The sequence below is a fragment of the Sturnus vulgaris genome, unplaced genomic scaffold, assembly GCF_052056855.1.
Source record: "Sturnus vulgaris isolate bStuVul1 unplaced genomic scaffold, bStuVul1.hap1 Scaffold_384, whole genome shotgun sequence".
NCBI lineage: Eukaryota > Metazoa > Chordata > Aves > Passeriformes > Sturnidae > Sturnus > Sturnus vulgaris.
In genome coordinates this window covers 511,798-520,945 of record NW_028276434.1, presented here as the reverse complement: position 1 = coordinate 520,945, position 9,148 = coordinate 511,798, and positions in this window count along the sequence as shown.

Here is a 9,148-nt window from a genome sequence, read left to right as displayed (position 1 = left end):
AGCTCACAATTCCAGTTTGGAATCACAATTCCATTTTATGTCACAATTCCAGTCTGAGCTCACAATTCCAGTTTGGAATAAAAATTGCACATCAAGACTTGAGGTACCAAATACAGCCTGAGGTCACAATTCCGGTTTGGAATCACAATTGCAGTGCAAGGCTAGCGGTCGTAATTCCACTATGGTATAAAAATTGCAGATAAATGCTTGAGGTCCCAATTCCAGTCTGAGGTCACAATTCCAGTTTGGAATTACAATTGCAGATCAAGGCTTGAGCTCACAATTCCAGTTTGGAATCACAAGTTCATTTCTATATCACAATTTTTTTCTAAGCTCACAATACCTCTTTGGAATCACAATTGCCGATCATTGATTGATGTCAAAATTCCAATCTGATCTCAGAATTCCAGTTTGGAATGAAAAGTCCATTTGATGTCACAATTCCAGTCTGAGCTCTCAATTCCAATTTGGAATCAAAATTATATTTCAAGGCTTGAGGTCCCAATTCCAGTCTGCGGTCACAATTCCGGTTTGGAATCACAATTGCAGTGCAAGGCTAGAGGTCACAATTTGGCTATGGAATCACAATTGCAGTTCAAGGCTCAGTGTCACAATTCCAGTCTGAGGTCACAGTTCCAGTTTGGAATTAGAATTGTAGATCAACGCTTGAGCTCACAATTCCAGTTTGGAATCACAGTTTCATTTCTATATCACAATTCCATTCTAAGCTCACAGTTCCTGATTGGAATCACAATTCCTCTACTATGCCACAATTAGAGACTGAGGGCAGAATTGCAGTTTGGAATCACAATTCCATTTGATGTCACAATTCCCGTCTGAGCTCACAATTCCAGTTTGGAATCAAAATTGCAGATCAAGGCTTGTGGTCCCAATTCCAGTCTGAGCTCAAAATTCCGGTTTGGAATCACAACTGCAGTGAAAGGCTAGATGTCACATTTCCACTATGCATTCAGAAATGCAATTCAAAGCTAAGGGTCACAATTCCAGTCTGAGGTCACAATTCCAGTTTGGAATTACAATTGCAGATCAACGCTTGAGCTCACAATTCCAGTTTGGAATCACAGTTTCATTTCTATATCACAATTCCTTTCTAAGCTCACAATTCCTGATTGGAATCACAATTCCTCTACTATGTCACAATTAGAGACTGAGGGCAGAATTGCAGTTTGGAATCACAATTCCATTTGATGTCACAGTTCCAGTCTGAGCTCACAATTCCAGTTTGGAATCAAAATTGCACTTCAAGGCTTGAGGTTCCAATTACCGTCTGCAGTCACAATTCAGAATTGGAATCACAATTGCAGCGCAAGTCTTGATATCACATTTCAACTATGGAATGAGAAATGTAATTCAAAGCTCAGGGTCACAATTCCAGTCTGAGGACACAATTCCGGTTTGCAATTACAATAGCAGATCAAGGCTTGAGCTCACAATTCCAGTTTGGAATCACAATTTCATTTCTATATCACAATTCCTTACTGAGCTCACAATACATGTTTGGAATCACAATTCCACTTCTATGTCCCCATTCCAATCTGTGGTCACAATTCCGGTTTGGAATCACAATTCCATGTTATGTCATAATTTCAGTCTGAGCTCACAATTCCAGTTTGGAATCACAATTACATCTCAAGGATTGAGGTAAAAATTCCAGTCTGAGATCACAATCCCGGTTTGGAATCACAATTGCCGTGCAAGGCTTGAGGTCACAATTCCATTATGGAATCACAATTGCAGTTCAAAGCTCAGGGTCACAATTCCAGTCTGAGGTCACAATTCCAGTTTGGATTTACAATTGCAGATCACATCTTGAGCTCACAATTCCATTTTGGAATCACAAGTTCATTTCTATATCACAATTCCTTGCTGAGCTCACAATACATGTTTGGAATCACAATTCCACTTCTATGTCCCCATTCCAATCTGAGATCACAATTCTGGTTTGGAATCACAATTGCAGTGCAAGGCTAGATATCAAAATTTCGATATGGAATCACAATTGCAGTTCAAAGCTCAGGGTCACAATTCCAGTCTGAGGTCACAATTCTAGTATGGAATTACAATTGCAGATCAAGGCTTGAGCTCACAATTCCAGTTTGGAATCACAATTTCATTTCCATATCACAATTCTTTTCTAAGCTCACAATTCCTGATTGGAATCACAATTCCTCTATTATGTCACAATTAGAGACTGAGGGCAGAATTCCAGTTTGGAATCACAATTCCATTTGATGTCACAATTCCAGTGTGAGCTCACAATTCCAGTTTTGAATCAAAATTGCACATCAAGGCTTGAGATTCCAATTACAGTCTGCGGTCACAATTCCCAACTGGAATCACAATTGCAGTGCAAGGATAGATGTCACATTTCCAGTATGGAATCAGAAATGCAGTTCAAAGCTCAGGGTCACAATTCCAGTCTGAGCTCACAATTCCAGTTTGGAATCACAATTACAGATCAAGGCTTGAGGTCCCAATCAGAGTTTGCGGTCACAATTCCGGTTTGGAATCACAATTGCAGTGCAAGGCTTGAGGTCACAATTCCAGTTTGGAATCACAATTTCATTTCTATATCACAATTCCTTTCTAAACTCACAGTTCCTGATTGGAATCACAATTCCTCTACTATGTCACAATTAGAGACTGAGGGCAGAATTCCAGTTTGGAATCACAATTCTATTTGATGTCACAATTCCAGTCTGAGCTCACAATTCCAGTTTGGAATCAAAATTGCAGATCAAGGCTTGAGGTCCCAATTCCAGTCTGCGGTGACAATTCCGGTTTGGAATCACAATTGCAGTGCAAGGCTAGAGGTCACAATTCCACTATGGAATCAAAATTGCAGTTCAAAGCTCAGGGTCACAATTCCAGTCTGAGGTCACAATTCCAGTTTGGAATTACAATTGCAGATCAACGCTTGAGCTCACTATTCCAGTTTGGAATCACAAGTTCATTTCTATAACACAATTCCTTGCTGAGCTCACTATACATGTTTGGAATCACAATTCCACTTCTATGTCCCCATTCCAATCTGCGGTCACAATTCCGGTTTGGAATCACAATTGCAGCGCATGGCTAGAGGTTACAATTGCATTATGGAATCAAAATTGCAGTTCAAAGCTCAACGTCAGAATTCCAGTCTGAGGCCACAATTCCAGTTTGGAATTACAATTGCAGATCAAGGCTTGAGCTCACAATACCTGTTTGGAATCACAATTGCCGATCAATGATTGATGTCAAAATTCCAGTCTGTTCTCAGAATTTCAGTTTGGAATCAAAATTCCATTTGATATCACAATTCCAGTCTGAGCTCACAATTCCAGTTTGGAATCAAAATTGCAGATCAAGGCTTGAGCTCACCATTCCAGTTTGGAATCACAAGTTCATTTCTATATATGAATTTTTTTCTAAGCTCACAATACCTGTTTGGAATCACAATTGCCGATCAATGATTGATGTCAAAATTCCAGTCTGTTCTCAGAATTTCAGTTTGGAATCAAAATTCCATTTGATATCACAATTCCAGTCTGAGCTCACAATTCCAGTTTGGAATCAAAATTGCAGATCAAGGCTTGAGCTCACCATTTCAGTCTGCGTTCACAATTCCAGTTTGGAATCACAATTGCAGTTCAAAGCTCAGGGTCACAATTCCAGTCTGAGTTCACAATTCCAGTTTGGAATCAAAATTGCAGATCAAGGCTTGAGGTTCCAATAACCGTCTGTGGTCACAATTCCCGATTGGAATCACAATTGCAGCGCAAGTCTTGATATCACATTTCAACTATGGAATGAGAAATGTAATTCAAAGCTCAGGGTCACAATTCCAATCTGAGCTCCCAATTCCAGTTTGGAATCAAAATGGCAGATCAAGGCTTGAGGTCCCAATTCAAGTCTGCGTTCAAAATTCCAGTTTGGAATCACAATTGCAGTGCAAGGCTTGAGGTCACAATTCCACTATGGAATCAGAATTGCCGTTCAAAGCTCAGGGTCACAATTCCAGTCTGAGGTCACAATTCCGGTTTGCAATTACAATAGCAGATCAAGGCTTGAGCTCACAATTCCAGTTTGGAATCACAATTTCATTTCTATATCACAATTCCTTACTGAGCTCACAATACATGTTTGGAATCACAATTCCACTTCTATGGCCCCATTCCAATCTGTGGTCACAATTCCGGTTTGGAATCACAATTACATCTCAAGGCTTGAGGTAAAAATTCCAGTCTGAGATCACAATCCCGGTTTGGAATCACAATTGCCGTGCAAGGCTTGAGGTCACAATTCCATTATGGAATCACAATTGCAGTTCAAAGCTCAGGGTCACAATTCCAGTCTGAGGTCACAATTCCAGTTTGGATTTAAAATTGCAGATCACATCTTGAGCTCACAATTCCATTTTGGAATCACAAGTTCATTTCTATATCACAATTCCTTGCTGAGCTCACAATACATGTTTGGAATCACAATTCCACTTCTATGTCCCCATTCCAATCTGAGATCACAATTCTGGTTTGGAATCACAATTGCAGAGCAAGGCTAGAGATCAAAATTTCGATATGGAATCACAATTGCCGTTCAAAGCTCAGGGTCACAATTCCAGTGTGAGGTCACAATTCCAGATTGGAAATACAATTGCAGATCAACGCTTGAGCTCACAATTCCAGTTTGGAATCACAATTTCATTTCTATATCACAATTCCTTTCTAAGCACACAATTCCTGATTGGAATCACAATTCCGCTGCTATGTCACAATTAGAGACTGAGGGCAGAATTCCAGTTTGGAATCACAATTCCATTTGATGTCACAATTCCAGTCTCAGCTCACAATTCCCGTTTGGAATCAAAATTGCAGATCAAGGCTTGAGGTCCCAATTACAGTCTGCGGTCACAATTCTGGTTTGGAATCACAATTGCAGTGCAAGGCTTGCGGTCACAATTCCGATTTGGAATCACAATTTCATTTCTGTATCACAATTCCTTTCTAAGCTCACAATTCCTGATTGGAATCACAATTTCACTACTATGTCACAATTAGAGACTGAGGGCAGAATTCCAGTTTGGAATCAAAATTGCAGATCAAGGCTTGGAGGTCCCAATTCCAGTCTGCGGTCACAATTCCGGATTGGAATGGGAATTGCAGTGCAAGGCTAGAGGTCACAATTCCACTATGGAATCACAATTGCAGTTCAAAGCTCAGGGTCACAATTCCAATCTGAGGTCACAATTCCAGTTTGGAATTACAATTGCAGATCAACGCTTGAGCTCACAATTCCAGTTTGGAATCACAAGTTCATTTCTATAACACAATTCCTTGCTGAGCTCACAATACATGTTTGGAATCACAATTCCACTTCTATGTCCCCATTCCAATCTGCGGTCACAATTCCGGTTTGGAATCACAATTGCAGCGCATGGCTAGAGGTCACAATTGCATTATGGAATCAAAATTGCAGTTCAAAGCTCAGCGTCAGAATTCCAGTCTGAGGCCACAATTCCAGTTTGGAATTACAATTGCAGATCAAGGCTTGAGCTCACAATACCTGTTTGGAATCACAATTGCCGATCAATGATTGATGTCAAAATTCCAGTCTGTTCTCAGAATTTCAGTTTGGAATCAAAATTCCATTTGATATCACAATTCCAGTCTGAGCTCACAATTCCAGTTTGGAATCAAAATTGCAGATCAAGGCTTGAGCTCACCATTCCAGTTTGGAATCACAAGTTCATTTCTATATATGAATTTTTTTCTAAGCTCACAATACCTGTTTGGAATCACAATTGCCGATCAATGATTGATGTCAAAATTCCAGTCTGTTCTCAGAATTTCAGTTTGGAATCAAAATTCCATTTGATATCACAATTCCAGTCTGAGCTCACAATTCCAGTTTGGAATCAAAATTGCAGATCAAGGCTTGAGCTCACCATTTCAGTCTGCGTTCACAATTCCAGTTTGGAATCACAATTGCAGTGTAAGGCTAGAGGTATCAATTCCACTATGGAATCACAATTGCATTTCAAAACTCACAGTCACAATTCCAGTCTGAGGTCACAATTCCACTATGGAATCACAATTGCAGTTCAAAGCTCAGGGTCACAATTCCAGTCTGAGTTCACAATTCCAGTTTGGAATCAAAATTGCAGATCAAGGCTTGAGGTTCCAATAACCGTCTGTGGTCACAATTCCCGATTGGAATCACAATTGCAGCGCAAGTCTTGATATCACATTTCAACTATGGAATGAGAAATGTAATTCAAAGCTCAGGGTCACAATTCCAATCTGAGCTCCCAATTCCAGTTTGGAATCAAAATGGCAGATCAAGGCTTGAGGTCCCAATTCCAGTCTGCGTTCAAAATTCCAGTTTGGAATCACAATTGCAGTGCAAGGCTTGAGGTCACAATTCCACTATGGAATCAGAATTGCCGTTCAAAGCTCAGGGTCACAATTCCAGTCTGAGGTCACAATTCCGGTTTGCAATTACAATAGCAGATCAAGGCTTGAGCTCACTATTCCAGTTTGGAATCACAATTTCATTTCTATATCACAATTCCTTGCTGAGCTCACAATACATGATTGGAATCACAATTCCACTTCTATGTCCCCATTCCAATCTGCGGTCACAATTCCGATTTAGAATCACAACTGCAGTGCAGGCTATAATCACTATTCCACTATGGAATCACAATTGCAATTCAAAGATCAGAGTCACAATTCCAGTCTGAGGCCACAATTCCAGTTTGGAAATACAATTGCAGATTAAGGCTTGAGCTCAAAATTCCAGTTTGGGATGAAAAGTCCATTTGATGTCACAATTCCAGTCTGAGCTCACAATTCTATTTTGGAAACTAAATTGCAGATAAAGGCTTTAGTTCCCAGTTCCAGTCTGCGGTCAAAATTCCGGTTTGGAATCACAATTGCAGTGCAAGGCTAGAGGTCACAATTCCACTATGGAATCACAATTGCAGTTCAAAGCTCAGGGTCACAATTCCAGTCTGAGGTCACAATTCCTGTCTGCAATTAGAATATCAGATCAAGGCTTGAGCTCACAATTCCAGTTTGGAATCACAATTCCATTTTATGTCACAATTCCAGTCTGAGCTCACAATTCCAGTTTGGAATAAAAATTGCACATCAAGACTTGAGGTACCAAATACAGCCTGAGGTCACAATTCCGGTTTGGAATCACAATTGCAGTGCAAGGCTAGCGGTCGTAATTCCACTATGGTATAAAAATTGCAGATAAATGCTTGAGGTCCCAATTCCAGTCTGAGGTCACAATTCCAGTTTGGAATTACAATTGCAGATCAAGGCTTGAGCTCACAATTCCAGTTTGGAATCACAAGTTCATTTCTATATCACAATTTTTTTCTAAGCTCACAATACCTCTTTGGAATCACAATTGCCGATCATTGATTGATGTCAAAATTCCAATCTGATCTCAGAATTCCAGTTTGGAATGAAAAGTCCATTTGATGTCACAATTCCAGTCTGAGCTCTCAATTCCAATTTGGAATCAAAATTATATTTCAAGGCTTGAGGTCCCAATTCCAGTCTGCGGTCACAATTCCGGTTTGGAATCACAATTGCAGTGCAAGGCTAGAGGTCACAATTTGGCTATGGAATCACAATTGCAGTTCAAGGCTCAGTGTCACAATTCCAGTCTGAGGTCACAGTTCCAGTTTGGAATTAGAATTGTAGATCAACGCTTGAGCTCACAATTCCAGTTTGGAATCACAGTTTCATTTCTATATCACAATTCCATTCTAAGCTCACAGTTCCTGATTGGAATCACAATTCCTCTACTATGCCACAATTAGAGACTGAGGGCAGAATTGCAGTTTGGAATCACAATTCCATTTGATGTCACAATTCCCGTCTGAGCTCACAATTCCAGTTTGGAATCAAAATTGCAGATCAAGGCTTGTGGTCCCAATTCCAGTCTGAGCTCAAAATTCCGGTTTGGAATCACAACTGCAGTGAAAGGCTAGATGTCACATTTCCACTATGCATTCAGAAATGCAATTCAAAGCTAAGGGTCACAATTCCAGTCTGAGGTCACAATTCCAGTTTGGAATTACAATTGCAGATCAACGCTTGAGCTCACAATTCCAGTTTGGAATCACAGTTTCATTTCTATATCACAATTCCTTTCTAAGCTCACAATTCCTGATTGGAATCACAATTCCTCTACTATGTCACAATTAGAGACTGAGGGCAGAATTGCAGTTTGGAATCACAATTCCATTTGATGTCACAGTTCCAGTCTGAGCTCACAATTCCAGTTTGGAATCAAAATTGCACTTCAAGGCTTGAGGTTCCAATTACCGTCTGCAGTCACAATTCTGAATTGGAATCACAATTGCAGCGCAAGTCTTGATATCACATTTCAACTATGGAATGAGAAATGTAATTCAAAGCTCAGGGTCACAATTCCAGTCTGAGGACACAATTCCGGTTTGCAATTACAATAGCAGATCAAGGCTTGAGCTCACAATTCCAGTTTGGAATCACAATTTCATTTCTATATCACAATTCCTTACTGAGCTCACAATACATGTTTGGAATCACAATTCCACTTCTATGTCCCCATTCCAATCTGTGGTCACAATTCCGGTTTGGAATCACAATTCCATGTTATGTCATAATTTCAGTCTGAGCTCACAATTCCAGTTTGGAATCACAATTACATCTCAAGGATTGAGGTAAAAATTCCAGTCTGAGATCACAATCCCGGTTTGGAATCACAATTGCCGTGCAAGGCTTGAGGTCACAATTCCATTATGGAATCACAATTGCAGTTCAAAGCTCAGGGTCACAATTCCAGTCTGAGGTCACAATTCCAGTTTGGATTTACAATTGCAGATCACATCTTGAGCTCACAATTCCATTTTGGAATCACAAGTTCATTTCTATATCACAATTCCTTGCTGAGCTCACAATACATGTTTGGAATCACAATTCCACTTCTATGTCCCCATTCCAATCTGAGATCACAATTCTGGTTTGGAATCACAATTGCAGTGCAAGGCTAGATATCAAAATTTCGATATGGAATCACAATTGCAGTTCAAAGCTCAGGGTCACAATTCCAGTCTGAGGTCACAATTCTAGTATGGAATTACAATTGC